Below are 25,586 nucleotides of genomic sequence, written 5' to 3'. Positions count from 1 at the left end.
AGGTATATAAAGGCTCAGAGCCTATTATGACACGCGCAGCCAGCGTTCCATTGCCACATTCCATCTACTGCAGGCAGGATACCTGGCTGGCTGAATGTCGCTGAGAAGCTCACAGAGACCGCCATAAGCAACAGTTTAACAGAATGCCACAGACTAATCAACCAAACTTTTTGGGTTGGGTTCTCTTTTATAGTCTGCAGGCATTAAATGAAAGAAGTCAGTGTTCCAGCAGAAGGAGACAACGTTTCAGAAAAGGCATTGTAGCAAACCAAAAAAGAAATTTTAAGCGCAGCAGAGTAACCAGCGCACATACCTGTTAGCTCAGGTGTGTTTAAAAGGCTGCTGTTGATAACAAGGGCATTTGCTAAATAGATGGTGTGTGTGCAACAATATACTGAAAGGTCAATTATATTGTGCAGCTTATCTCACCACCTGTAGTTATTTAGGTGAAAGCTCCAAAATGCTTGCCTAATATGTCTGTTTATCCAAAAGGAAGTAAAAAGGGAGAGCTAGAAAGATAGCATTGCATCACATTACATGGCAATGCAATGCACAGTTGCTGAAGTTGAACCAAAATGAGCTTGTAATCTGGCTTCTGCAACTTTGAACATGAAAAATCCAATGAGGAGAAGAAAAGCAAAGCCAAAGAGTCCATCCCAAAATCCGACAAACAAGCAAAATGAACAAAAAACATTGAATTCAATTCTTTCTGATTTTAGAAACTGCATTAAAGAAGGGGTGCACCGGTCCTGGAGATACTGCAATACCAGGTCAATGCGTGGAGTGGACAGAGCAAGCTCTTTTTCCATCTCCCTGTTCTAAAAATCCATTTAATATATGGTCCCCAGATAGGGGACGTATCAAATATTAAACTGATAAGAACAGATACTACACTTGATCTTAGCCAAAAGGCCGAGAAGCGATAACCAGAATTGGTTTCAAACTACGGAGCCACCCAAGGATCCTGAAAAGTCCATTTGTGGAGATGAGCTCCTGGACTCCCGTTAAGAAGACATTTTGTCAACCTCTAGATCCCTTACATGCCTGCACTTTTCGGCTTGCTGCTGCTGCAATCCACGCGTTTTAGATCTGCATAACTCCACCTCTTTAAACACAGCACCTTCACCCCCTGCTGTTCCCACCCGCCTCAACACCGTTGGAAGGGAGGAGAACCAATTAAGGCGGGGGGTGGGGTGGAACGAGCAGCTGTCTACCCTTAGCAGGAGGGCTCCTGATTACATACCTCTCCTGCTGCTGCTGCTGCTGGCTGTCCAGCAGCAGACTGAAGGTGGCTGCTGCTGTGCACAGGTATATAAAGGCTCAGAGCCTATTATGACATGCGCAGCCAGCGTTCCATTGCCACATTCCATCTACTGCAGGCAGGATACCTGGCTGGCTGAATGTCGCTGAGAAGCTCACAGAGACCGCCATAAGCAACAGTTTAACAGAATGCCACAGACTAATCAACCAAACTTTTTGGGTTGGGTTCTCTTTTATAGTCTGCAGGCATTAAATGAAAGAAGTCAGTGTTCCAGCAGAAGGAGACAACGTTTCAGAAAAGGCATTGTAGCAAACCAAAAAAGAAATTTTAAGCGCAGCAGAGTAACCAGCGCACATACCTGTTAGCTCAGGTGAGTTTAAAAGGCTGCTGTTGATAACAAGGGCATTTGCTAAATAGATGGTGTGTGTGCAACAATATACTGAAAGGTCAATTATATTGTGCAGCTTATCTCACCACCTGTAGTTATTTAGGTGAAAGCTCCAAAATGCTTGCCTAATATGTCTGTTTATCCAAAAGGAAGTAAAAAGGGAGAGCTAGAAAGATAGCATTGCATCACATTACATGGCAATGCAATGCACAGTTGCTGAAGTTGAACCAAAATGAGCTTGTAATCTGGCTTCTGCAACTTTGAACATGAAAAATCCAATGAGGAGAAGAAAAGCAAAGCCAAAGAGTCCATCCCAAAATCCGACAAACAAGCAAAATGAACAAAAAACATTGAATTCAATTCTTTCTGATTTTAGAAACTGCATTAAAGAAGGGGTGCACCGGTCCTGGAGATACTGCAATACCAGGTCAATGCGTGGAGTGGACAGAGCAAGCTCTTTTTCCATCTCCCTGTTCTAAAAATCCATTTAATATATGGTCCCCAGATAGGGGACGTATCAGATATTAAACTGATAAGAACAGATACTACACTTGATCTTAGCCAAAAGGCCGAGAAGCGATAACCAGAATTGGTTTCAAACTACGGAGCCACCCAAGGATCCTGAAAAGTCCATTTGTGGAGATGAGCTCCTGGACTCCCGTTAAGAAGACATGTTGTCAACCTCTAGATCCCTTACATGCCTGCACTTTTCGGCTTGCTGCTGCTGCAATCCACGCGTTTTAGATCTGCATAACTCCACCTCTTTAAACACAGCACCTTCACCCCCTGCTGTTCCCACCCGCCTCAACACCGTTGGAAGGGAGGAGAACCAATTAAGGCGGGGGGTGGGGTGGAACGAGCAGCTGTCTACCCTTAGCAGGAGGGCTCCCGATTACATACCTCTCCTGCTGCTGCTGCTGCTGGCTGTCCAGCAGCAGACTGAAGGTGGCTGCTGCTGTGCACAGGTATATAAAGGCTCAGAGCCTATTATGACACGCGCAGCCAGCGTTCCATTGCCACATTCCATCTACTGCAGGCAGGATACCTGGCTGGCTGAATGTCGCTGAGAAGCTCACAGAGACCGCCATAAGCAACAGTTTAACAGAATGCCACAGACTAATCAACCAAACTTTTTGGGTTGGGTTCTCTTTTATAGTCTGCAGGCATTAAATGAAAGAAGTCAGTGTTCCAGCAGAAGGAGACAACGTTTCAGAAAAGGCATTGTAGCAAACCAAAAAAGAAATTTTAAGCGCAGCAGAGTAACCAGCGCACATACCTGTTAGCTCAGGTGAGTTTAAAAGGCTGCTGTTGATAACAAGGGCATTTGCTAAATAGATGGTGTGTGTGCAACAATATACTGAAAGGTCAATTATATTGTGCAGCTTATCTCACCACCTGTAGTTATTTAGGTGAAAGCTCCAAAATGCTTGCCTAATATGTCTGTTTATCCAAAAGGAAGTAAAAAGGGAGAGCTAGAAAGATAGCATTGCATCACATTACATGGCAATGCAATGCACAGTTGCTGAAGTTGAACCAAAATGAGCTTGTAATCTGGCTTCTGCAACTTTGAACATGAAAAATCCAATGAGGAGAAGAAAAGCAAAGCCAAAGAGTCCATCCCAAAATCCGACAAACAAGCAAAATGAACAAAAAACATTGAATTCAATTCTTTCTGATTTTAGAAACTGCATTAAAGAAGGGGTGCATCGGTCCTGGAGATACTGCAATACCAGGTCAATGCGTGGAGTGGACAGAGCAAGCTCTTTTTCCATCTCCCTGTTCTAAAAATCCATTTAATATATGGTCCCCAGATAGGGGACGTATCAGATATTAAACTGATAAGAACAGATACTACACTTGATCTTAGCCAAAAGGCCGAGAAGCGATAACCAGAATTGGTTTCAAACTACGGAGCCACCCAAGGATCCTGAAAAGTCCATTTGTGGAGATGAGCTCCTGGACTCCCGTTAAGAAGACATGTTGTCAACCTCTAGATCCCTTACATGCCTGCACTTTTCGGCTTGCTGCTGCTGCAATCCACGCGTTTTAGATCTGCATAACTCCACCTCTTTAAACACAGCACCTTCACCCCCTGCTGTTCCCACCCGCCTCAACACCGTTGGAAGGGAGGAGAACCAATTAAGGCGGGGGGTGGGGTGGAACGAGCAGCTGTCTACCCTTAGCAGGAGGGCTCCCGATTACATACCTCTCCTGCTGCTGCTGCTGCTGGCTGTCCAGCAGCAGACTGAAGGTGGCTGCTGCTGTGCACAGGTATATAAAGGCTCAGAGCCTATTATGACACGCGCAGCCAGCGTTCCATTGCCACATTCCATCTACTGCAGGCAGGATACCTGGCTGGCTGAATGTCGCTGAGAAGCTCACAGAGACCGCCATAAGCAACAGTTTAACAGAATGCCACAGACTAATCAACCAAACTTTTTGGGTTGGGTTCTCTTTTATAGTCTGCAGGCATTAAATGAAAGAAGTCAGTGTTCCAGCAGAAGGAGACAACGTTTCAGAAAAGGCATTGTAGCAAACCAAAAAAGAAATTTTAAGCGCAGCAGAGTAACCAGCGCACATACCTGTTAGCTCAGGTGAGTTTAAAAGGCTGCTGTTGATAACAAGGGCATTTGCTAAATAGATGGTGTGTGTGCAACAATATACTGAAAGGTCAATTATATTGTGCAGCTTATCTCACCACCTGTAGTTATTTAGGTGAAAGCTCCAAAATGCTTGCCTAATATGTCTGTTTATCCAAAAGGAAGTAAAAAGGGAGAGCTAGAAAGATAGCATTGCATCACATTACATGGCAATGCAATGCACAGTTGCTGAAGTTGAACCAAAATGAGCTTGTAATCTGGCTTCTGCAACTTTGAACATGAAAAATCCAATGAGGAGAAGAAAAGCAAAGCCAAAGAGTCCATCCCAAAATCCGACAAACAAGCAAAATGAACAAAAAACATTGAATTCAATTCTTTCTGATTTTAGAAACTGCATTAAAGAAGGGGTGCACCGGTCCTGGAGATACTGCAATACCAGGTCAATGCGTGGAGTGGACAGAGCAAGCTCTTTTTCCATCTCCCTGTTCTAAAAATCCATTTAATATATGGTCCCCAGATAGGGGACGTATCAGATATTAAACTGATAAGAACAGATACTACACTTGATCTTAGCCAAAAGGCCGAGAAGCGATAACCAGAATTGGTTTCAAACTACGGAGCCACCCAAGGATCCTGAAAAGTCCATTTGTGGAGATGAGCTCCTGGACTCCCGTTAAGAAGACATGTTGTCAACCTCTAGATCCCTTACATGCCTGCACTTTTCGGCTTGCTGCTGCTGCAATCCACGCGTTTTAGATCTGCATAACTCCACCTCTTTAAACACAGCACCTTCACCCCCTGCTGTTCCCACCCGCCTCAACACCGTTGGAAGGGAGGAGAACCAATTAAGGCGGGGGGTGGGGTGGAACGAGCAGCTGTCTACCCTTAGCAGGAGGGCTCCTGATTACATACCTCTCCTGCTGCTGCTGCTGCTGGCTGTCCAGCAGCAGACTGAAGGTGGCTGCTGCTGTGCACAGGTATATAAAGGCTCAGAGCCTATTATGACACGCGCAGCCAGCGTTCCATTGCCACATTCCATCTACTGCAGGCAGGATACCTGGCTGGCTGAATGTCGCTGAGAAGCTCACAGAGACCGCCATAAGCAACAGTTTAACAGAATGCCACAGACTAATCAACCAAACTTTTTGGGTTGGGTTCTCTTTTATAGTCTGCAGGCATTAAATGAAAGAAGTCAGTGTTCCAGCAGAAGGAGACAACGTTTCAGAAAAGGCATTGTAGCAAACCAAAAAAGAAATTTTAAGCGCAGCAGAGTAACCAGCGCACATACCTGTTAGCTCAGGTGAGTTTAAAAGGCTGCTGTTGATAACAAGGGCATTTGCTAAATAGATGGTGTGTGTGCAACAATATACTGAAAGGTCAATTATATTGTGCAGCTTATCTCACCACCTGTAGTTATTTAGGTGAAAGCTCCAAAATGCTTGCCTAATATGTCTGTTTATCCAAAAGGAAGTAAAAAGGGAGAGCTAGAAAGATAGCATTGCATCACATTACATGGCAATGCAATGCACAGTTGCTGAAGTTGAACCAAAATGAGCTTGTAATCTGGCTTCTGCAACTTTGAACATGAAAAATCCAATGAGGAGAAGAAAAGCAAAGCCAAAGAGTCCATCCCAAAATCCGACAAACAAGCAAAATGAACAAAAAACATTGAATTCAATTCTTTCTGATTTTAGAAACTGCATTAAAGAAGGGGTGCACCGGTCCTGGAGATACTGCAATACCAGGTCAATGCGTGGAGTGGACAGAGCAAGCTCTTTTTCCATCTCCCTGTTCTAAAAATCCATTTAATATATGGTCCCCAGATAGGGGACGTATCAGATATTAAACTGATAAGAACAGATACTACACTTGATCTTAGCCAAAAGGCCGAGAAGCGATAACCAGAATTGGTTTCAAACTACGGAGCCACCCAAGGATCCTGAAAAGTCCATTTGTGGAGATGAGCTCCTGGACTCCCGTTAAGAAGACATGTTGTCAACCTCTAGATCCCTTACATGCCTGCACTTTTCGGCTTGCTGCTGCTGCAATCCACGCGTTTTAGATCTGCATAACTCCACCTCTTTAAACACAGCACCTTCACCCCCTGCTGTTCCCACCCGCCTCAACACCGTTGGAAGGGAGGAGAACCAATTAAGGCGGTGGGTGGGGTGGAACGAGCAGCTGTCTACCCTTAGCAGGAGGGCTCCTGATTACATACCTCTCCTGCTGCTGCTGCTGCTGGCTGTCCAGCAGCAGACTGAAGGTGGCTGCTGCTGTGCACAGGTATATAAAGGCTCAGAGCCTATTATGACACGCGCAGCCAGCGTTCCATTGCCACATTCCATCTACTGCAGGCAGGATACCTGGCTGGCTGAATGTCGCTGAGAAGCTCACAGAGACCGCCATAAGCAACAGTTTAACAGAATGCCACAGACTAATCAACCAAACTTTTTGGGTTGGGTTCTCTTTTATAGTCTGCAGGCATTAAATGAAAGAAGTCAGTGTTCCAGCAGAAGGAGACAACGTTTCAGAAAAGGCATTGTAGCAAACCAAAAAAGAAATTTTAAGCGCAGCAGAGTAACCAGCGCACATACCTGTTAGCTCAGGTGAGTTTAAAAGGCTGCTGTTGATAACAAGGGCATTTGCTAAATAGATGGTGTGTGTGCAACAATATACTGAAAGGTCAATTATATTGTGCAGCTTATCTCACCACCTGTAGTTATTTAGGTGAAAGCTCCAAAATGCTTGCCTAATATGTCTGTTTATCCAAAAGGAAGTAAAAAGGGAGAGCTAGAAAGATAGCATTGCATCACATTACATGGCAATGCAATGCACAGTTGCTGAAGTTGAACCAAAATGAGCTTGTAATCTGGCTTCTGCAACTTTGAACATGAAAAATCCAATGAGGAGAAGAAAAGCAAAGCCAAAGAGTCCATCCCAAAATCCGACAAACAAGCAAAATGAACAAAAAACATTGAATTCAATTCTTTCTGATTTTAGAAACTGCATTAAAGAAGGGGTGCACCGGTCCTGGAGATACTGCAATACCAGGTCAATGCGTGGAGTGGACAGAGCAAGCTCTTTTTCCATCTCCCTGTTCTAAAAATCCATTTAATATATGGTCCCCAGATAGGGGACGTATCAGATATTAAACTGATAAGAACAGATACTACACTTGATCTTAGCCAAAAGGCCGAGAAGCGATAACCAGAATTGGTTTCAAACTACGGAGCCACCCAAGGATCCTGAAAAGTCCATTTGTGGAGATGAGCTCCTGGACTCCCGTTAAGAAGACATGTTGTCAACCTCTAGATCCATTACATGCCTGCACTTTTCGGCTTGCTGCTGCTGCAATCCACGCGTTTTAGATCTGCATAACTCCACCTCTTTAAACACAGCACCTTCACCCCCTGCTGTTCCCACCCGCCTCAACACCGTTGGAAGGGAGGAGAACCAATTAAGGCGGGGGGTGGGGTGGAACGAGCAGCTGTCTACCCTTAGCAGGAGGGCTCCTGATTACATACCTCTCCTGCTGCTGCTGCTGCTGCTGGCTGTCCAGCAGCAGACTGAAGGTGGCTGCTGCTGTGCACAGGTATATAAAGGCTCAGAGCCTATTATGACACGCGCAGCCAGCGTTCCATTGCCACATTCCATCTACTGCAGGCAGGATACCTGGCTGGCTGAATGTCGCTGAGAAGCTCACAGAGACCGCCATAAGCAACAGTTTAACAGAATGCCACAGACTAATCAACCAAACTTTTTGGGTTGGGTTCTCTTTTATAGTCTGCAGGCATTAAATGAAAGAAGTCAGTGTTCCAGCAGAAGGAGACAACGTTTCAGAAAAGGCATTGTAGCAAACCAAAAAAGAAATTTTAAGCGCAGCAGAGTAACCAGCGCACATATCTGTTAGCTCAGGTGAGTTTAAAAGGCTGCTGTTGATAACAAGGGCATTTGCTAAATAGATGGTGTGTGTGCAACAATATACTGAAAGGTCAATTATATTGTGCAGCTTATCTCACCACCTGTAGTTATTTAGGTGAAAGCTCCAAAATGCTTGCCTAATATGTCTGTTTATCCAAAAGGAAGTAAAAAGGGAGAGCTAGAAAGATAGCATTGCATCACATTACATGGCAATGCAATGCACAGTTGCTGAAGTTGAACCAAAATGAGCTTGTAATCTGGCTTCTGCAACTTTGAACATGAAAAATCCAATGAGGAGAAGAAAAGCAAAGCCAAAGAGTCCATCCCAAAATCCGACAAACAAGCAAAATGAACAAAAAACATTGAATTCAATTCTTTCTGATTTTAGAAACTGCATTAAAGAAGGGGTGCACCGGTCCTGGAGATACTGCAATACCAGGTCAATGCGTGGAGTGGACAGAGCAAGCTCTTTTTCCATCTCCCTGTTCTAAAAATCCATTTAATATATGGTCCCCAGATAGGGGACGTATCAGATATTAAACTGATAAGAACAGATACTACACTTGATCTTAGCCAAAAGGCCGAGAAGCGATAACCAGAATTGGTTTCAAACTACGGAGCCACCCAAGGATCCTGAAAAGTCCATTTGTGGAGATGAGCTCCTGGACTCCCGTTAAGAAGACATGTTGTCAACCTCTAGATCCCTTACATGCCTGCACTTTTCGGCTTGCTGCTGCTGCAATCCACGCGTTTTAGATCTGCATAACTCCACCTCTTTAAACACAGCACCTTCACCCCCTGCTGTTCCCACCCGCCTCAACACCGTTGGAAGGGAGGAGAACCAATTAAGGCGGGGGGTGGGGTGGAACGAGCAGCTGTCTACCCTTAGCAGGAGGGCTCCTGATTACATACCTCGTCTGCTGCTGCTGCTGCTGGCTGTCCAGCAGCAGACTGAAGGTGGCTGCTGCTGTGCACAGGTATATAAAGGCTCAGAGCCTATTATGACACGCGCAGCCAGCGTTCCATTGCCACATTCCATCTACTGCAGGCAGGATACCTGGCTGGCTGAATGTCGCTGAGAAGCTCACAGAGACCGCCATAAGCAACAGTTTAACAGAATGCCACAGACTAATCAACCAAACTTTTTGGGTTGGGTTCTCTTTTATAGTCTGCAGGCATTAAATGAAAGAAGTCAGTGTTCCAGCAGAAGGAGACAACGTTTCAGAAAAGGCATTGTAGCAAACCAAAAAATAAATTTTAAGCGCAGCAGAGTAACCAGCGCACATACCTATTAGCTCAGGTGAGTTTAAAAGGCTGCTGTTGATAACAAGGGCATTTGCTAAATAGATGGTGTGTGTGCAACAATATACTGAAAGGTCAATTATATTGTGCAGCTTATCTCACCACCTGTAGTTATTTAGGTGAAAGCTCCAAAATGCTTGCCTAATATGTCTGTTTATCCAAAAGGAAGTAAAAAGGGAGAGCTAGAAAGATAGCATTGCATCACATTACATGGCAATGCAATGCACAGTTGCTGAAGTTGAACCAAAATGAGCTTGTAATCTGGCTTCTGCAACTTTGAACATGAAAAATCCAATGAGGAGAAGAAAAGCAAAGCCAAAGAGTCCATCCCAAAATCCGACAAACAAGCAAAATGAACAAAAAACATTGAATTCAATTCTTTCTGATTTTAGAAACTGCATTAAAGAAGGGGTGCACCGGTCCTGGAGATACTGCAATACCAGGTCAATGCGTGGAGTGGACAGAGCAAGCTCTTTTTCCATCTCCCTGTTCTAAAAATCCATTTAATATATGGTCCCCAGATAGGGGACGTATCAGATATTAAACTGATAAGAACAGATTTTTTAATTGAATATATCTTTTATTAGCACAAAAAAATAAGTTAACAGACAGTGTACAGTGCCGCAGCCCAGTACACCCAGAATTCTACATCATATTTACATAGCATGAGGATACGACGCACTAACTAGACACATCACACCCCTATGCTACACAAAACACTCAATCTGAAAGAAAAAGCATGTCAATCAATACAGTACGACGAACCGTGATAAGGGATATGGATTGGGAAAAAGGGGATGGGGAGGGGAAAATCACATGCCCGAAGCTTTATTGAAAGACAAGACACATAAGGGGAGAGGGGGAGGAGGGGTTTAGTCCTCATCCTCGTCCTCCGGACCGTCCTCGATGGAATAGTCTCTGAGCAGGCTGTGGATCAGCCTGCGGCAGTCCTGGATGGACATCCTCTCCCTCCTCAAGATGAGCCGGTTCCTGGCGACCCAAACGGCATCCTTGAAGCAGTTCATAAGGCGCCAAGCCTCCTGGATGGCTCCGACGGTATGAACCCCAGGGAAGAGTCCATAAAGCACAGAATGGTGCGATAGGCTCGCCCTGGGGACAGAGTTCCTCAGGTCGTCCTCAAGGGCAGTCAACAGGCGCTGTGCAAATCAGATACTACACTTGATCTTAGCCAAAAGGCCGAGAAGCGATAACCAGAATTGGTTTCAAACTACGGAGCCACCCAAGGATCCTGAAAAGTCCATTTGTGGAGATGAGCTCCTGGACTCCCGTTAAGAAGACATGTTGTCAACCTCTAGATCCCTTACATGCCTGCACTTTTCGGCTTGCTGCTGCTGCAATCCACGCGTTTTAGATCTGCATAACTCCACCTCTTTAAACACAGCACCTTCACCCCCTGCTGTTCCCACCCGCCTCAACACCGTTGGAAGGGAGGAGAACCAATTAAGGCGGGGGGTGGGGTGGAACGAACAGCTGTCTACCCTTAGCAGGAGGGCTCCTGATTACATACCTCTCCTGCTGCTGCTGCTGCTGGCTGTCCAGCAGCAGACTGAAGGTGGCTGCTGCTGTGCACAGGTATATAAAGGCTCAGAGCCTATTATGACACGCGCAGCCAGCGTTCCATTGCCACATTCCATCTACTGCAGGCAGGATACCTGGCTGGCTGAATGTCGCTGAGAAGCTCACAGAGACCGCCATAAGCAACAGTTTAACAGAATGCCACAGACTAATCAACCAAACTTTTTGGGTTGGGTTCTCTTTTATAGTCTGCAGGCATTAAATGAAAGAAGTCAGTGTTCCAGCAGAAGGAGACAACGTTTCAGAAAAGGCATTGTAGCAAACCAAAAAAGAAATTTTAAGCGCAGCAGAGTAACCAGCGCACATACCTGTTAGCTCAGGTGAGTTTAAAATGCTGCTGTTGATAACAAGGGCATTTGCTAAATAGATGGTGTGTGTGCAACAATATACTGAAAGGTCAATTATATTGTGCAGCTTATCTCACCACCTGTAGTTATTTAGGTGAAAGCTCCAAAATGCTTGCCTAATATGTCTGTTTATCCAAAAGGAAGTAAAAAGGGAGAGCTAGAAAGATAGCATTGCATCACATTACATGGCAATGCAATGCACAGTTGCTGAAGTTGAACCAAAATGAGCTTGTAATCTGGCTTCTGCAACTTTGAACATGAAAAATCCAATGAGGAGAAGAAAAGCAAAGCCAAAGAGTCCATCCCAAAATCCGACAAACAAGCAAAATGAACAAAAAACATTGAATTCAATTCTTTCTGATTTTAGAAACTGCATTAAAGAAGGGGTGCACCGGTCCTGGAGATACTGCAATACCAGGTCAATGCGTGGAGTGGACAGAGCAAGCTCTTTTTCCATCTCCCTGTTCTAAAAATCCATTTAATATATGGTCCCCAGATAGGGGACGTATCAGATATTAAACTGATAAGAACAGATACTACACTTGATCTTAGCCAAAAGGCCGAGAAGCGATAACCAGAATTGGTTTCAAACTACGGAGCCACCCAAGGATCCTGAAAAGTCCATTTGTGGAGATGAGCTCCTGGACTCCCGTTAAGAAGACATGTTGTCAACCTCTAGATCCCTTACATGCCTGCACTTTTCGGCTTGCTGCTGCTGCAATCCACGCGTTTTAGATCTGCATAACTCCACCTCTTTAAACACAGCACCTTCACCCCCTGCTGTTCCCACCCGCCTCAACACCGTTGGAAGGGAGGAGAACCAATTAAGGCGGGGGGTGGGGTGGAACGAGCAGCTGTCTACCCTTAGCAGGAGGGCTCCTGATTACATACCTCTCCTGCTGCTGCTGCTGGCTGTCCAGCAGCAGACTGAAGGTGGCTGCTGCTGTGCACAGGTATATAAAGGCTCAGAGCCTATTATGACACGCGCAGCCAGCGTTCCATTGCCACATTCCATCTACTGCAGGCAGGATACCTGGCTGGCTGAATGTCGCTGAGAAGCTCACAGAGACCGCCATAAGCAACAGTTTAACAGAATGCCACAGACTAATCAACCAAACTTTTTGGGTTGGGTTCTCTTTTATAGTCTGCAGGCATTAAATGAAAGAACTCAGTGTTCCAGCAGAAGGAGACAACGTTTCAGAAAAGGCATTGTAGCAAACCAAAAAAGAAATTTTAAGCGCAGCAGAGTAACCAGCGCACATACCTGTTAGCTCAGGTGAGTTTAAAAGGCTGCTGTTGATAACAAGGGCATTTGCTAAATAGATGGTGTGTGTGCAACAATATACTGAAAGGTCAATTATATTGTGCAGCTTATCTCACCACCTGTAGTTATTTAGGTGAAAGCTCCAAAATGCTTGCCTAATATGTCTGTTTATCCAAAAGGAAGTAAAAAGGGAGAGCTAGAAAGATAGCATTGCATCACATTACATGGCAATGCAATGCACAGTTGCTGAAGTTGAACCAAAATGAGCTTGTAATCTGGCTTCTGCAACTTTGAACATGAAAAATCCAATGAGGAGAAGAAAAGCAAAGCCAAAGAGTCCATCCCAAAATCCGACAAACAAGCAAAATGAACAAAAAACATTGAATTCAATTCTTTCTGATTTTAGAAACTGCATTAAAGAAGGGGTGCACCGGTCCTGGAGATACTGCAATACCAGGTCAATGCGTGGAGTGGACAGAGCAAGCTCTTTTTCCATCTCCCTGTTCTAAAAATCCATTTAATATATGGTCCCCAGATAGGGGACGTATCAGATATTAAACTGATAAGAACAGATACTACACTTGATCTTAGCCAAAAGACCGAGAAGCGATAACCAGAATTGGTTTCAAACTACGGAGCCACCCAAGGATCCTGAAAAGTCCATTTGTGGAGATGAGCTCCTGGACTCCCGTTAAGAAGACATGTTGTCAACCTCTAGATCCCTTACATGCCTGCACTTTTCGGCTTGCTGCTGCTGCAATCCACGCGTTTTAGATCTGCATAACTCCACCTCTTTAAACACAGCACCTTCACCCCCTGCTGTTCCCACCCGCCTCAACACCGTTGGAAGGGAGGAGAACCAATTAAGGCGGGGGGTGGGGTGGAACGAGCAGCTGTCTACCCTTAGCAGGAGGGCTCCTGATTACATACCTCTCCTGCTGCTGCTGCTGCTGGCTGTCCAGCAGCAGACTGAAGGTGGCTGCTGCTGTGCACAGGTATATAAAGGCTCAGAGCCTATTATGACACGCGCAGCCAGCGTTCCATTGCCACATTCCATCTACTGCAGGCAGGATACCTGGCTGGCTGAATGTCGCTGAGAAGCTCACAGAGACCGCCATAAGCAACAGTTTAACAGAATGCCACAGACTAATCAACCAAACTTTTTGGGTTGGGTTCTCTTTTATAGTCTGCAGGCATTAAATGAAAGAACTCAGTGTTCCAGCAGAAGGAGACAACGTTTCAGAAAAGGCATTGTAGCAAACCAAAAAAGAAATTTTAAGCGCAGCAGAGTAACCAGCGCACATACCTGTTAGCTCAGGTGAGTTTAAAAGGCTGCTGTTGATAACAAGGGCATTTGCTAAATAGATGGTGTGTGTGCAACAATATACTGAAAGGTCAATTATATTGTGCAGCTTATCTCACCACCTGTAGTTATTTAGGTGAAAGCTCCAAAATGCTTGCCTAATATGTCTGTTTATCCAAAAGGAAGTAAAAAGGGAGAGCTAGAAAGATAGCATTGCATCACATTACATGGCAATGCAATGCACAGTTGCTGAAGTTGAACCAAAATGAGCTTGTAATCTGGCTTCTGCAACTTTGAACATGAAAAATCCAATGAGGAGAAGAAAAGCAAAGCCAAAGAGTCCATCCCAAAATCCGACAAACAAGCAAAATGAACAAAAAACATTGAATTCAATTCTTTCTGATTTTAGAAACTGCATTAAAGAAGGGGTGCACCGGTCCTGGAGATACTGCAATACCAGGTCAATGCGTGGAGTGGACAGAGCAAGCTCTTTTTCCATCTCCCTGTTCTAAAAATCCATTTAATATATGGTCCCCAGATAGGGGACGTATCAGATATTAAACTGATAAGAACAGATACTACACTTGATCTTAGCCAAAAGGCCGAGAAGCGATAACCAGAATTGGTTTCAAACTACGGAGCCACCCAAGGATCCTGAAAAGTCCATTTGTGGAGATGAGCTCCTGGACTCCCGTTAAGAAGACATGTTGTCAACCTCTAGATCCCTTACATGCCTGCACTTTTCGGCTTGCTGCTGCTGCAATCCACGCGTTTTAGATCTGCATAACTCCACCTCTTTAAACACAGCACCTTCACCCCCTGCTGTTCCCACCCGCCTCAACACCGTTGGAAGGGAGGAGAACCAATTAAGGCGGGGGGTGGGGTGGAACGAGCAGCTGTCTACCCTTAGCAGGAGGGCTCCTGATTACATACCTCTCCTGCTGCTGCTGCTGCTGGCTGTCCAGCAGCAGACTGAAGGTGGCTGCTGCTGTGCACAGGTATATAAAGGCTCAGAGCCTATTATGACACGCGCAGCCAGCGTTCCATTGCCACATTCCATCTACTGCAGGCAGGATACCTGGCTGGCTGAATGTCGCTGAGAAGCTCACAGAGACCGCCATAAGCAACAGTTTAACAGAATGCCACAGACTAATCAACCAAACTTTTTGGGTTGGGTTCTCTTTTATAGTCTGCAGGCATTAAATGAAAGAAGTCAGTGTTCCAGCAGAAGGAGACAACGTTTCAGAAAAGGCATTGTAGCAAACCAAAAAAGAAATTTTAAGCGCAGCAGAGTAACCAGCGCACATACCTGTTAGCTCAGGTGAGTTTAAAAGGCTGCTGTTGATAACAAGGGCATTTGCTAAATAGATGGTGTGTGTGCAACAATATACTGAAAGGTCAATTATATTGTGCAGCTTATCTCACCACCTGTAGTTATTTAGGTGAAAGCTCCAAAATGCTTGCCTAATATGTCTGTTTATCCAAAAGGAAGTAAAAAGGGAGAGCTAGAAAGATAGCATTGCATCACATTACATGGCAATGCAATGCACAGTTGCTGAAGTTGAACCAAAATGAGCTTGTAATCTGGCTTCTGCAACTTTGAACATGAAAAATCCAATGAGGAGAAGAAAAGCAAAGCCAAAGAGTCCATCCCAAAATCCGACAAACAAGCAAAATGAACAAAAAACATTGAATTCAATTCTTTCTGATTTTAGAAACTGCATTAAAGAAGGGGTGCACCGGTCCTGGAGATACTGCAATACCAGGTCAATGCGTGGAGTGGACAGAGCAAGCTCTTTTTCCATCTCCCTGTTCTAAAAATCCATTTAATATATGGTCCCCAGATAGGGGACGTATCAGATATTAAACTGATAAGAACAGATACTACACTTGATCTTAGCCAAAAGGCCGAGAAGCGATAACCAGAATTGGTTTCAAACTACGGAGCCACCCAAGGATCCTGAAAAGTCCATTTGTGGAGATGAGCTCCTGGACTCCCGTTAAGAAGACATGTTGTCAACCTCTAGATCCCTTACATGCCTGCACTTTTCGGCTTGCTGCTGCTGCAATCCACGCGTTTTAGATCTGCATAACTCCACCTCTTTAAACACAGCACCTTCACCCCCTGCTGTTCCCACCCGCCTCAACACCGTTGGAAGGGAGGAGAACCAATTAAGGCGGGGGGTGGGGTGGAACGAGCAGCTGTCTACCCTTAGCAGGAGGGCTCCTGATTACATACCTCTCCTGCTGCTGCTGCTGCTGGCTGTCCAGCAGCAGACTGAAGGTGGCTGCTGCTGTGCACAGGTATATAAAGGCTCAGAGCCTATTATGACACGCGCAGCCAGCGTTCCATTGCCACATTCCATCTACTGCAGGCAGGATACCTGGCTGGCTGAATGTCGCTGAGAAGCTCACAGAGACCGCCATAAGCAACAGTTTAACAGAATGCCACAGACTAATCAACCAAACTTTTTGGGTTGGGTTCTCTTTTATAGTCTGCAGGCATTAAATGAAAGAAGTCAGTGTTCCAGCAGAAGGAGACAACATTTCAGAAAAGGCATTGTAGCAAACCAAAAAAGAAATTTTAAGCGCAGCAGAGTAACCAGCGCACATACCTGTTAGCTCAGGTGAGTTTAAAAGGCTGCTGTTGATAACAAGGGCATTTGCTAAATAGATGGTGTGTGTGCAACAATATACTGAAAGGTCAATTATATTGTGCAGCTTATCTCACCACCTGTAGTTATTTAGGTGAAAGCTCCAAAATGCTTGCCTAATATGTCTGTTTATCCAAAAGGAAGTAAAAAGGGAGAGCTAGAAAGATAGCATTGCATCACATTACATGGCAATGCAATGCACAGTTGCTGAAGTTGAACCAAAATGAGCTTGTAATCTGGCTTCTGCAACTTTGAACATGAAAAATCCAATGAGGAGAAGAAAAGCAAAGCCAAAGAGTCCATCCCAAAATCCGACAAACAAGCAAAATGAACAAAAAACATTGAATTCAATTCTTTCTGATTTTAGAAACTGCATTAAAGAAGGGGTGCACCGGTCCTGGAGATACTGCAATACCAGGTCAATGCGTGGAGTGGACAGAGCAAGCTCTTTTTCCATCTCCCTGTTCTAAAAATCCATTTAATATATGGTCCCCAGATAGGGGACGTATCAGATATTAAACTGATAAGAACAGATACTACACTTGATCTTAGCCAAAAGGCCGAGAAGCGATAACCAGAATTGGTTTCAAACTACGGAGCCACCCAAGGATCCTGAAAAGTCCATTTGTGGAGATTGAGCTCCTGGACTCCCGTTAAGAAGACATGTTGTCAACCTCTAGATCCCTTACATGCCTGCACTTTTCGGCTTGCTGCTGCTGCAATCCACGCGTTTTAGATCTGCATAACTCCACCTCTTTAAACACAGCACCTTCACCCCCTGCTGTTCCCACCCGCCTCAACACCGTTGGAAGGGAGGAGAACCAATTAAGGCGGGGGGTGGGGTGGAACGAGCAGCTGTCTACCCTTAGCAGGAGGGCTCCTGATTACATACCTCTCCTGCTGCTGCTGCTGCTGGCTGTCCAGCAGCAGACTGAAGGTGGCTGCTGCTGTGCACAGGTATATAAAGGCTCAGAGCCTATTATGACACGCGCAGCCAGCGTTCCATTGCCACATTCCATCTACTGCAGGCAGGATACCTGGCTGGCTGAATGTCGCTGAGAAGCTCACAGAGACCGCCATAAGCAACAGTTTAACAGAATGCCACAGACTAATCAACCAAACTTTTTGGGTTGGGTTCTCTTTTATAGTCTGCAGGCATTAAATGAAAGAAGTCAGTGTTCCAGCAGAAGGAGACAACGTTTCAGAAAAGGCATTGTAGCAAACCAAAAAAGAAATTTTAAGCGCAGCAGAGTAACCAGCGCACATACCTGTTAGCTCAGGTGAGTTTAAAAGGCTGCTGTTGATAACAAGGGCATTTGCTAAATAGATGGTGTGTGTGCAACAATATACTGAAAGGTCAATTATATTGTGCAGCTTATCTCACCACCTGTAGTTATTTAGGTGAAAGCTCCAAAATGCTTGCCTAATATGTCTGTTTATCCAAAAGGAAGTAAAAAGGGAGAGCTAGAAAGATAGCATTGCATCACATTACATGGCAATGCAATGCACAGTTGCTGAAGTTGAACCAAAATGAGCTTGTAATCTGGCTTCTGCAACTTTGAACATGAAAAATCCAATGAGGAGAAGAAAAGCAAAGCCAAAGAGTCCATCCCAAAATCCGACAAACAAGCAAAATGAACAAAAAACATTGAATTCAATTCTTTCTGATTTTAGAAACTGCATTAAAGAAGGGGTGCACCGGTCCTGGAGATACTGCAATACCAGGTCAATGCGTGGAGTGGACAGAGCAAGCTCTTTTTCCATCTCCCTGTTCTAAAAATCCATTTAATATATGGTCCCCAGATAGGGGACGTATCAGATATTAAACTGATAAGAACAGATACTACACTTGATCTTAGCCAAAAGGCCGAGAAGCGATAACCAGAATTGGTTTCAAACTACGGAGCCACCCAAGGATCCTGAAAAGTCCATTTGTGGAGATGAGCTCCTGGACTCCCGTTAAGAAGACATGTTGTCAACCTCTAGATCCCTTACATGCCTGCACTTTTCGGCTTGCTGCTGCTGCAATCCACGCGTTTTAGATCTGCATAACTCCACCTCTTTAAACACAGCACCTTCACCCCCTGCTGTTCCCACCCGCCTCAACACCGTTGGAAGGGAGGAGAACCAATTAAGGCGGGGGGTGGGGTGGAACGAGCAGCTGTCTACCCTTAGCAGGAGGGCTCCTGATTACATACCTCTCCTGCTGCTGCTGCTGCTGGCTGTCCAGCAGCAGACTGAAGGTGGCTGCTGCTGTGCACAGGTATATAAAGGCTCAGAGCCTATTATGACACGCGCAGCCAGCGTTCCATTGCCACATTCCATCTACTGCAGGCAGGATACCTGGCTGGCTGAATGTCGCTGAGAAGCTCACAGAGACCGCCATAAGCAACAGTTTAACAGAATGCCACAGACTAATCAACCAAACTTTTTGGGTTGGGTTCTCTTTTATAGTCTGCAGGCATTAAATGAAAGAAGTCAGTGTTCCAGCAGAAGGAGACAACGTTTCAGAAAAGGCATTGTAGCAAACCAAAAAAGAAATTTTAAGCGCAGCAGAGTAACCAGCGCACATACCTGTTAGCTCAGGTGAGTTTAAAAGGCTGCTGTTGATAACAAGGGCATTTGCTAAATAGATGGTGTGTGTGCAACAATATACTGAAAGGTCAATTATATTGTGCAGCTTATCTCACCACCTGTAGTTATTTAGGTGAAAGCTCCAAAATGCTTGCCTAATATGTCTGTTTATCCAAAAGGAAGTAAAAAGGGAGAGCTAGAAAGATAGCATTGCATCACATTACATGGCAATGCAATGCACAGTTGCTGAAGTTGAACCAAAATGAGCTTGTAATCTGGCTTCTGCAACTTTGAACATGAAAAATCCAATGAGAAGAAGAAAAGCAAAGCCAAAGAGTCCATCCCAAAATCCGACAAACAAGCAAAATGAACAAAAAACATTGAATTCAATTCTTTCTGATTTTAGAAACTGCATTAAAGAAGGGGTGCACCGGTCCTGGAGATACTGCAATACCAGGTCAATGCGTGGAGTGGACAGAGCAAGCTCTTTTTCCATCTCCCTGTTCTAAAAATCCATTTAATATATGGTCCCCAGATAGGGAACGTATCAGATATTAAACTGATAAGAACAGATACTACACTTGATCTTAGCCAAAAGGCCGAGAAGCGATAACCAGAATTGGTTTCAAACTACGGAGCCACCCAAGGATCCTGAAAAGTCCATTTGTGGAGATGAGCTCCTGGACTCCCGTTAAGAAGACATGTTGTCAACCTCTAGATCCCTTACATGCCTGCACTTTTCGGCTTGCTGCTGCTGCAATCCACGCGTTTTAGATCTGCATAACTCCACCTCTTTAAACACAGCACCTTCACCCCCTGCTGTTCCCACCCGCCTCAACACCGTTGGAAGGGAGGAGAACCAATTAAGGCGGGGGGTGGGGTGGAACGAGCAGCTGTCTACCCTTAGCAGGAGGGCTCCTGATTACATACCTCTCCTGCTGCTGCTGCTGGCTGTCCAGCAGCAGACTGAAGGTGGCTGCTGCTGTGCACAGGTATATAAAGGCTCAGAGCCTATTATGACACGCGCAGCCAGCGTTCCATTGCCACATTCCATCTACTGCAGGCAGGATACCTGGCTGGCTGAATGTCGCTGAGAAGCTCACAGAGACCGCCATAAGCAACAGTTTAACAGAATGCCACAGACTAATCAACCAAACTTTTTGGGTTGGGTTCTCTTTTATAGTCTGCAGGCATTAAATGAAAGAAGTCAGTGTTCCAGCAGAAGGAGACAACGTTTCAGAAAAGGCATTGTAGCAAACCAAAAAAGAAATTTTAAGCGCAGCAGAGTAACCAGCGCACATACCTGTTAGCTCAGGTGAGTTTAAAAGGCTGCTGTTGATAACAAGGGCATTTGCTAAATAGATGGTGTGTGTGCAACAATATACTGAAAGGTCAATTATATTGTGCAGCTTATCTCACCACCTGTAGTTATTTAGGTGAAAGCTCCAAAATGCTTGCCTAATATGTCTGTTTATCCAAAAGGAAGTAAAAAGGGAGAGCTAGAAAGATAGCATTGCATCACATTACATGGCAATGCAATGCACAGTTGCTGAAGTTGAACCAAAATGAGCTTGTAATCTGGCTTCTGCAACTTTGAACATGAAAAATCCAATGAGGAGAAGAAAAGCAAAGCCAAAGAGTCCATCCCAAAATCCGACAAACAAGCAAAATGAACAAAAAACATTGAATTCAATTCTTTCTGATTTTAGAAACTGCATTAAAGAAGGGGTGCACCGGTCCTGGAGATACTGCAATACCAGGTCAATGCGTGGAGTGGACAGAGCAAGCTCTTTTTCCATCTCCCTGTTCTAAAAATCCATTTAATATATGGTCCCCAGATAGGGGACGTATCAGATATTAAACTGATAAGAACAGATACTACACTTGATCTTAGCCAAAAGGCCGAGAAGCGATAACCAGAATTGGTTTCAAACTACGGAGCCACCCAAGGATCCTGAAAAGTCCATTTGTGGAGATGAGCTCCTGGACTCCCGTTAAGAAGACATGTTGTCAACCTCTAGATCCCTTACATGCCTGCACTTTTCGGCTTGCTGCTGCTGCAATCCACGCGTTTTAGATCTGCATAACTCCACCTCTTTAAACACAGCACCTTCACCCCCTGCTGTTCCCACCCGCCTCAACACCGTTGGAAGGGAGGAGAACCAATTAAGGCGGGGGGTGGGGTGGAACGAGCAGCTGTCTACCCTTAGCAGGAGGGCTCCTGATTACATACCTCTCCTGCTGCTGCTGCTGCTGGCTGTCCAGCAGCAGACTGAAGGTGGCTGCTGCTGTGCACAGGTATATAAAGGCTCAGAGCCTATTATGACACGCGCAGCCAGCGTTCCATTGCCACATTCCATCTACTGCAGGCAGGATACCTGGCTGGCTGAATGTCGCTGAGAAGCTCACAGAGACCGCCATAAGCAACAGTTTAACAGAATGCCACAGACTAATCAACCAAACTTTTTGGGTTGGGTTCTCTTTTATAGTCTGCAGGCATTAAATGAAAGAAGTCAGTGTTCCAGCAGAAGGAGACAACGTTTCAGAAAAGGCATTGTAGCAAACCAAAAAAGAAATTTTAAGCGCAGCAGAGTAACCAGCGCACATACCTGTTAGCTCAGGTGAGTTTAAAAGGCTGCTGTTGATAACAAGGGCATTTGCTAAATAGATGGTGTGTGTGCAACAATATACTGAAAGGTCAATTATATTGTGCAGCTTATCTCACCACCTGTAGTTATTTAGGTGAAAGCTCCAAAATGCTTGCCTAATATGTCTGTTTATCCAAAAGGAAGTAAAAAGGGAGAGCTAGAAAGATAGCATTGCATCACATTACATGGCAATGCAATGCACAGTTGCTGAAGTTGAACCAAAATGAGCTTGTAATCTGGCTTCTGCAACTTTGAACATGAAAAATCCAATGAGGAGAAGAAAAGCAAAGCCAAAGAGTCCATCCCAAAATCCGACAAACAAGCAAAATGAACAAAAAACATTGAATTAAATTCTTTCTGATTTTAGAAACTGCATTAAAGAAGGGGTGCACCGGTCCTGGAGATACTGCAATACCAGGTCAATGCGTGGAGTGGACAGAGCAAGCTCTTTTTCCATCTCCCTGTTCTAAAAATCCATTTAATATATGGTCCCCAGATAGGGGACGTATCAGATATTAAACTGATAAGAACAGATACTACACTTGATCTTAGCCAAAAGGCCGAGAAGCGATAACCAGAATTGGTTTCAAACTACGGAGCCACCCAAGGATCCTGAAAAGTCCATTTGTGGAGATGAGCTCCTGGACTCCCGTTAAGAAGACATGTTGTCAACCTCTAGATCCCTTACATGCCTGCACTTTTCGGCTTGCTGCTGCTGCAATCCACGCGTTTTAGATCTGCATAACTCCACCTCTTTAAACACAGCACCTTCACCCCCTGCTGTTCCCACCCGCCTCAACACCGTTGGAAGGGAGGAGAACCAATTAAGGCGGGGGGTGGGGTGGAACGAGCAGCTGTCTACCCTTAGCAGGAGGGCTCCTGATTACATACCTCTCCTGCTGCTGCTGCTGCTGGCTGTCCAGCAGCAGACTGAAGGTGGCTGCTGCTGTGCACAGGTATATAAAGGCTCAGAGCCTATTATGACACGCGCAGCCAGCGTTCCATTGCCACATTCCATCTACTGCAGGCAGGATACCTGGCTGGCTGAATGTCGCTGAGAAGCTCACAGAGACCGCCATAAGCAACAGTTTAACAGAATGCCACAGACTAATCAACCAAACTTTTTGGGTTGGGTTCTCTTTTATAGTCTGCAGGCATTAAATGAAAGAAGTCAGTGTTCCAGCAGAAGGAGACAACGTTTCAGAAAAGGCATTGTAGCAAACCAAAAAAGAAATTTTAAGCGCAGCAGAGTAACCAGCGCACATACCTGTTAGCTCAGGTGAGTTTAAAAGGCTGCTGTTGATAACAAGGGCATTTGCTAAATAGATGGTGTGTGTGCAACAATATACTGAAAGGTCAATTATATTGTGCAGCTTATCTCACCACCTGTAGTTATTTAGGTGAAAGCTCCAAAATGCTTGCCTAATATGTCTGTTTATCCAAAAGGAAGTAAAAAGGGAGAGCTAGAAAGATAGCATTGCATCACATTACATGGCAATGCAATGCACAGTTGCTGAAGTTGAACCAAAATGAGCTTGTAATCTGGCTTCTGCAACTTTGAACATGAAAAATCCAATGAGGAGAAGAAAAGCAAAGCCAAAGAGTCCATCCCAAAATCCGACAAACAAGCAAAATGAACAAAAAACATTGAATTCAATTCTTTCTGATTTTAGAAACTGCATTAAAGAAGGGGTGCACCGGTCCTGGAGATACTGCAATACCAGGTCAATGCGTGGAGTGGACAGAGCAAGCTCTTTTTCCATCTCCCTGTTCTAAAAATCCATTTAATATATGGTCCCCAGATAGGGGACGTATCAGATATTAAACTGATAAGAACAGATACTACACTTGATCTTAGCCAAAAGGCCGAGAAGCGATAACCAGAATTGGTTTCTAACTACGGAGCCACCCAAGGATCCTGAAAAGTCCATTTGTGGAGATGAGCTCCTGGACTCCCGTTAAGAAGACATGTTGTCAACCTCTAGATCCCTTACATGCCTGCACTTTTCGGCTTGCTGCTGCTGCAATCCACGCGTTTTAGATCTGCATAACTCCACCTCTTTAAACACAGCACCTTCACCCCCTGCTGTTCCCACCCGCCTCAACACCGTTGGAAGGGAGGAGAACCAATTAAGGCGGGGGGTGGGGTGGAACGAGCAGCTGTTTACCCTTAGCAGGAGGGCTCCTGATTACATACCTCTCCTGCTGCTGCTGCTGCTGGCTGTCCAGCAGCAGACTGAAGGTGGCTGCTGCTGTGCACAGGTATATAAAGGCTCAGAGCCTATTATGACACGCGCAGCCAGCGTTCCATTGCCACATTCCATCTACTGCAGGCAGGATACCTGGCTGGCTGAATGTCGCTGAGAAGCTCACAGAGACCGCCATAAGCAACAGTTTAACAGAATGCCACAGACTAATCAACCAAACTTTTTGGGTTGGGTTCTCTTTTATAGTCTGCAGGCATTAAATGAAAGAAGTCAGTGTTCCAGCAGAAGGAGACAACGTTTCAGAAAAGGCATTGTAGCAAACCAAAAAAGAAATTTTAAGCGCAGCAGAGTAACCAGCGCACATACCTGTTAGCTCAGGTGAGTTTAAAAGGCTGCTGTTGATAACAAGGGCATTTGCTAAATAGATGGTGTGTGTGCAACAATATACTGAAAGGTCAATTATATTGTGCAGCTTATCTCACCACCTGTAGTTATTTAGGTGAAAGCTCCAAAATGCTTGCCTAATATGTCTGTTTATCCAAAAGGAAGTAAAAAGGGAGAGCTAGAAAGATAGCATTGCATCACATTACATGGCAATGCAATGCACAGTTGCTGAAGTTGAACCAAAATGAGCTTGTAATCTGGCTTCTGCAACTTTGAACATGAAAAATCCAATAAGGAGAAGAAAAGCAAAGCCAAAGAGTCCATCCCAAAATCCGACAAACAAGCAAAATGAACAAAAAACATTGAATTCAATTCTTTCTGATTTTAGAAACTGCATTAAAGAAGGGGTGCACCGGTCCTGGAGATACTGCAATACCAGGTCAATGCGTGGAGTGGACAGAGCAAGCTCTTTTTCCATCTCCCTGTTCTAAAAATCCATTTAATATATGGTCCCCAGATAGGGGACGTATCAGATATTAAACTGATAAGAACAGATTTTTTTTTTTTTTTTTTTTTTTTTACCAAATCAGATAGGCCGGAGCATAAGCTCAATCAAATCGACTTACAAAAGCCTTTCATTAACACTTAGCCTTTCATCACACTTGGTATATAATCAAAAATAAAACCAAACCTTATCATCAGGTACATTATACACTACTAATTAAACTTTACCAAAAACCTCCATTTTTTAAACTTCCAGATCCCTTCAGCATCTATAATACTTCCACGTTCCTGATCCCAGAGGTATATTACATACATACGTGACAGAATCAATCTCAAACATTCATTAACTGACATTTTCTTCCTTTTAAAAACTAACAAATTCCTCGCATCCCACAAACTTTCAATTACACACACCACCAACAACCATAAAATCCTATCCTTAATTCTACTACATGCACCCATCCCAAACATAGCAAGTTTCCAATTAACATACTTTACACCCACCAATTCCTTGCAAAGTCCCCCTATACCCTTCCATACATCATATGCAAAATCACAATCCCATACCATATGTCTAACATGCTCTCTCAAACCACATCCATCCCTCGGGCATACCTCAGATTTAACTAAATC

General features: G+C 44.6%; 19 non-coding genes and 1 pseudogene across 19 annotated transcripts; all 20 read right to left on the bottom strand.

The window, feature by feature from the left end:
• Window positions 1-733: 733 nt before the first annotated feature.
• LOC141202357 (U2 spliceosomal RNA) lies at window positions 734-924 on the bottom strand. The gene has a single exon (XR_012273632.1). It is a non-coding gene; the product is annotated as a U2 spliceosomal RNA (small nuclear RNA).
• Window positions 925-2,039: 1,115 nt separating this feature from the next.
• On the bottom strand, window positions 2,040-2,230 carry LOC141201922 (U2 spliceosomal RNA). Its single transcript, XR_012273211.1, has one exon. It is a non-coding gene; the product is annotated as a U2 spliceosomal RNA (small nuclear RNA).
• Window positions 2,231-3,345: 1,115 nt separating this feature from the next.
• Window positions 3,346-3,536, bottom strand: LOC141202197 (U2 spliceosomal RNA). Its single transcript, XR_012273479.1, has one exon. It is a non-coding gene; the product is annotated as a U2 spliceosomal RNA (small nuclear RNA).
• Window positions 3,537-4,651: 1,115 nt separating this feature from the next.
• Window positions 4,652-4,842, bottom strand: LOC141201921 (U2 spliceosomal RNA). The gene has a single exon (XR_012273210.1). It is a non-coding gene; the product is annotated as a U2 spliceosomal RNA (small nuclear RNA).
• A 1,115-nt stretch (window positions 4,843-5,957) lies between these two features.
• LOC141201920 (U2 spliceosomal RNA) lies at window positions 5,958-6,148 on the bottom strand. The gene has a single exon (XR_012273209.1). It is a non-coding gene; the product is annotated as a U2 spliceosomal RNA (small nuclear RNA).
• A 1,115-nt stretch (window positions 6,149-7,263) lies between these two features.
• LOC141201919 (U2 spliceosomal RNA) lies at window positions 7,264-7,454 on the bottom strand. Its single transcript, XR_012273208.1, has one exon. It is a non-coding gene; the product is annotated as a U2 spliceosomal RNA (small nuclear RNA).
• A 1,118-nt stretch (window positions 7,455-8,572) lies between these two features.
• LOC141201918 (U2 spliceosomal RNA) lies at window positions 8,573-8,763 on the bottom strand. The gene has a single exon (XR_012273207.1). It is a non-coding gene; the product is annotated as a U2 spliceosomal RNA (small nuclear RNA).
• A 1,115-nt stretch (window positions 8,764-9,878) lies between these two features.
• On the bottom strand, window positions 9,879-10,070 carry LOC141202497 (U2 spliceosomal RNA). Its single transcript, XR_012273769.1, has one exon. It is a non-coding gene; the product is annotated as a U2 spliceosomal RNA (small nuclear RNA).
• A 472-nt stretch (window positions 10,071-10,542) lies between these two features.
• Window positions 10,543-10,681, bottom strand: LOC141202698 (U2 spliceosomal RNA; annotated as a pseudogene).
• Window positions 10,682-11,796: 1,115 nt separating this feature from the next.
• On the bottom strand, window positions 11,797-11,987 carry LOC141201917 (U2 spliceosomal RNA). Its single transcript, XR_012273206.1, has one exon. It is a non-coding gene; the product is annotated as a U2 spliceosomal RNA (small nuclear RNA).
• A 1,112-nt stretch (window positions 11,988-13,099) lies between these two features.
• On the bottom strand, window positions 13,100-13,290 carry LOC141202385 (U2 spliceosomal RNA). The gene has a single exon (XR_012273660.1). It is a non-coding gene; the product is annotated as a U2 spliceosomal RNA (small nuclear RNA).
• A 1,115-nt stretch (window positions 13,291-14,405) lies between these two features.
• On the bottom strand, window positions 14,406-14,596 carry LOC141201916 (U2 spliceosomal RNA). The gene has a single exon (XR_012273205.1). It is a non-coding gene; the product is annotated as a U2 spliceosomal RNA (small nuclear RNA).
• Window positions 14,597-15,711: 1,115 nt separating this feature from the next.
• LOC141201915 (U2 spliceosomal RNA) lies at window positions 15,712-15,902 on the bottom strand. The gene has a single exon (XR_012273204.1). It is a non-coding gene; the product is annotated as a U2 spliceosomal RNA (small nuclear RNA).
• Window positions 15,903-17,017: 1,115 nt separating this feature from the next.
• Window positions 17,018-17,208, bottom strand: LOC141201913 (U2 spliceosomal RNA). Its single transcript, XR_012273202.1, has one exon. It is a non-coding gene; the product is annotated as a U2 spliceosomal RNA (small nuclear RNA).
• A 1,116-nt stretch (window positions 17,209-18,324) lies between these two features.
• Window positions 18,325-18,515, bottom strand: LOC141201912 (U2 spliceosomal RNA). Its single transcript, XR_012273201.1, has one exon. It is a non-coding gene; the product is annotated as a U2 spliceosomal RNA (small nuclear RNA).
• Window positions 18,516-19,630: 1,115 nt separating this feature from the next.
• LOC141202276 (U2 spliceosomal RNA) lies at window positions 19,631-19,821 on the bottom strand. Its single transcript, XR_012273554.1, has one exon. It is a non-coding gene; the product is annotated as a U2 spliceosomal RNA (small nuclear RNA).
• Window positions 19,822-20,933: 1,112 nt separating this feature from the next.
• LOC141201911 (U2 spliceosomal RNA) lies at window positions 20,934-21,124 on the bottom strand. The gene has a single exon (XR_012273200.1). It is a non-coding gene; the product is annotated as a U2 spliceosomal RNA (small nuclear RNA).
• Window positions 21,125-22,239: 1,115 nt separating this feature from the next.
• On the bottom strand, window positions 22,240-22,430 carry LOC141201910 (U2 spliceosomal RNA). The gene has a single exon (XR_012273199.1). It is a non-coding gene; the product is annotated as a U2 spliceosomal RNA (small nuclear RNA).
• A 1,115-nt stretch (window positions 22,431-23,545) lies between these two features.
• LOC141201909 (U2 spliceosomal RNA) lies at window positions 23,546-23,736 on the bottom strand. The gene has a single exon (XR_012273198.1). It is a non-coding gene; the product is annotated as a U2 spliceosomal RNA (small nuclear RNA).
• A 1,115-nt stretch (window positions 23,737-24,851) lies between these two features.
• Window positions 24,852-25,041, bottom strand: LOC141202601 (U2 spliceosomal RNA). The gene has a single exon (XR_012273837.1). It is a non-coding gene; the product is annotated as a U2 spliceosomal RNA (small nuclear RNA).
• Window positions 25,042-25,586: the final 545 nt, after the last annotated feature.

Source organism: Phyllobates terribilis, unplaced genomic scaffold, assembly GCF_046119375.1.
Source record: "Phyllobates terribilis strain yellow unplaced genomic scaffold, ASM4611937v1 Scaffold_123__1_contigs__length_5148117, whole genome shotgun sequence".
Lineage (NCBI taxonomy): Eukaryota > Metazoa > Chordata > Amphibia > Anura > Dendrobatidae > Phyllobates > Phyllobates terribilis.
The sequence above is the reverse complement of the archived record's forward strand: the minus strand, read 5'-3'. Positions and strand labels throughout refer to the sequence as shown.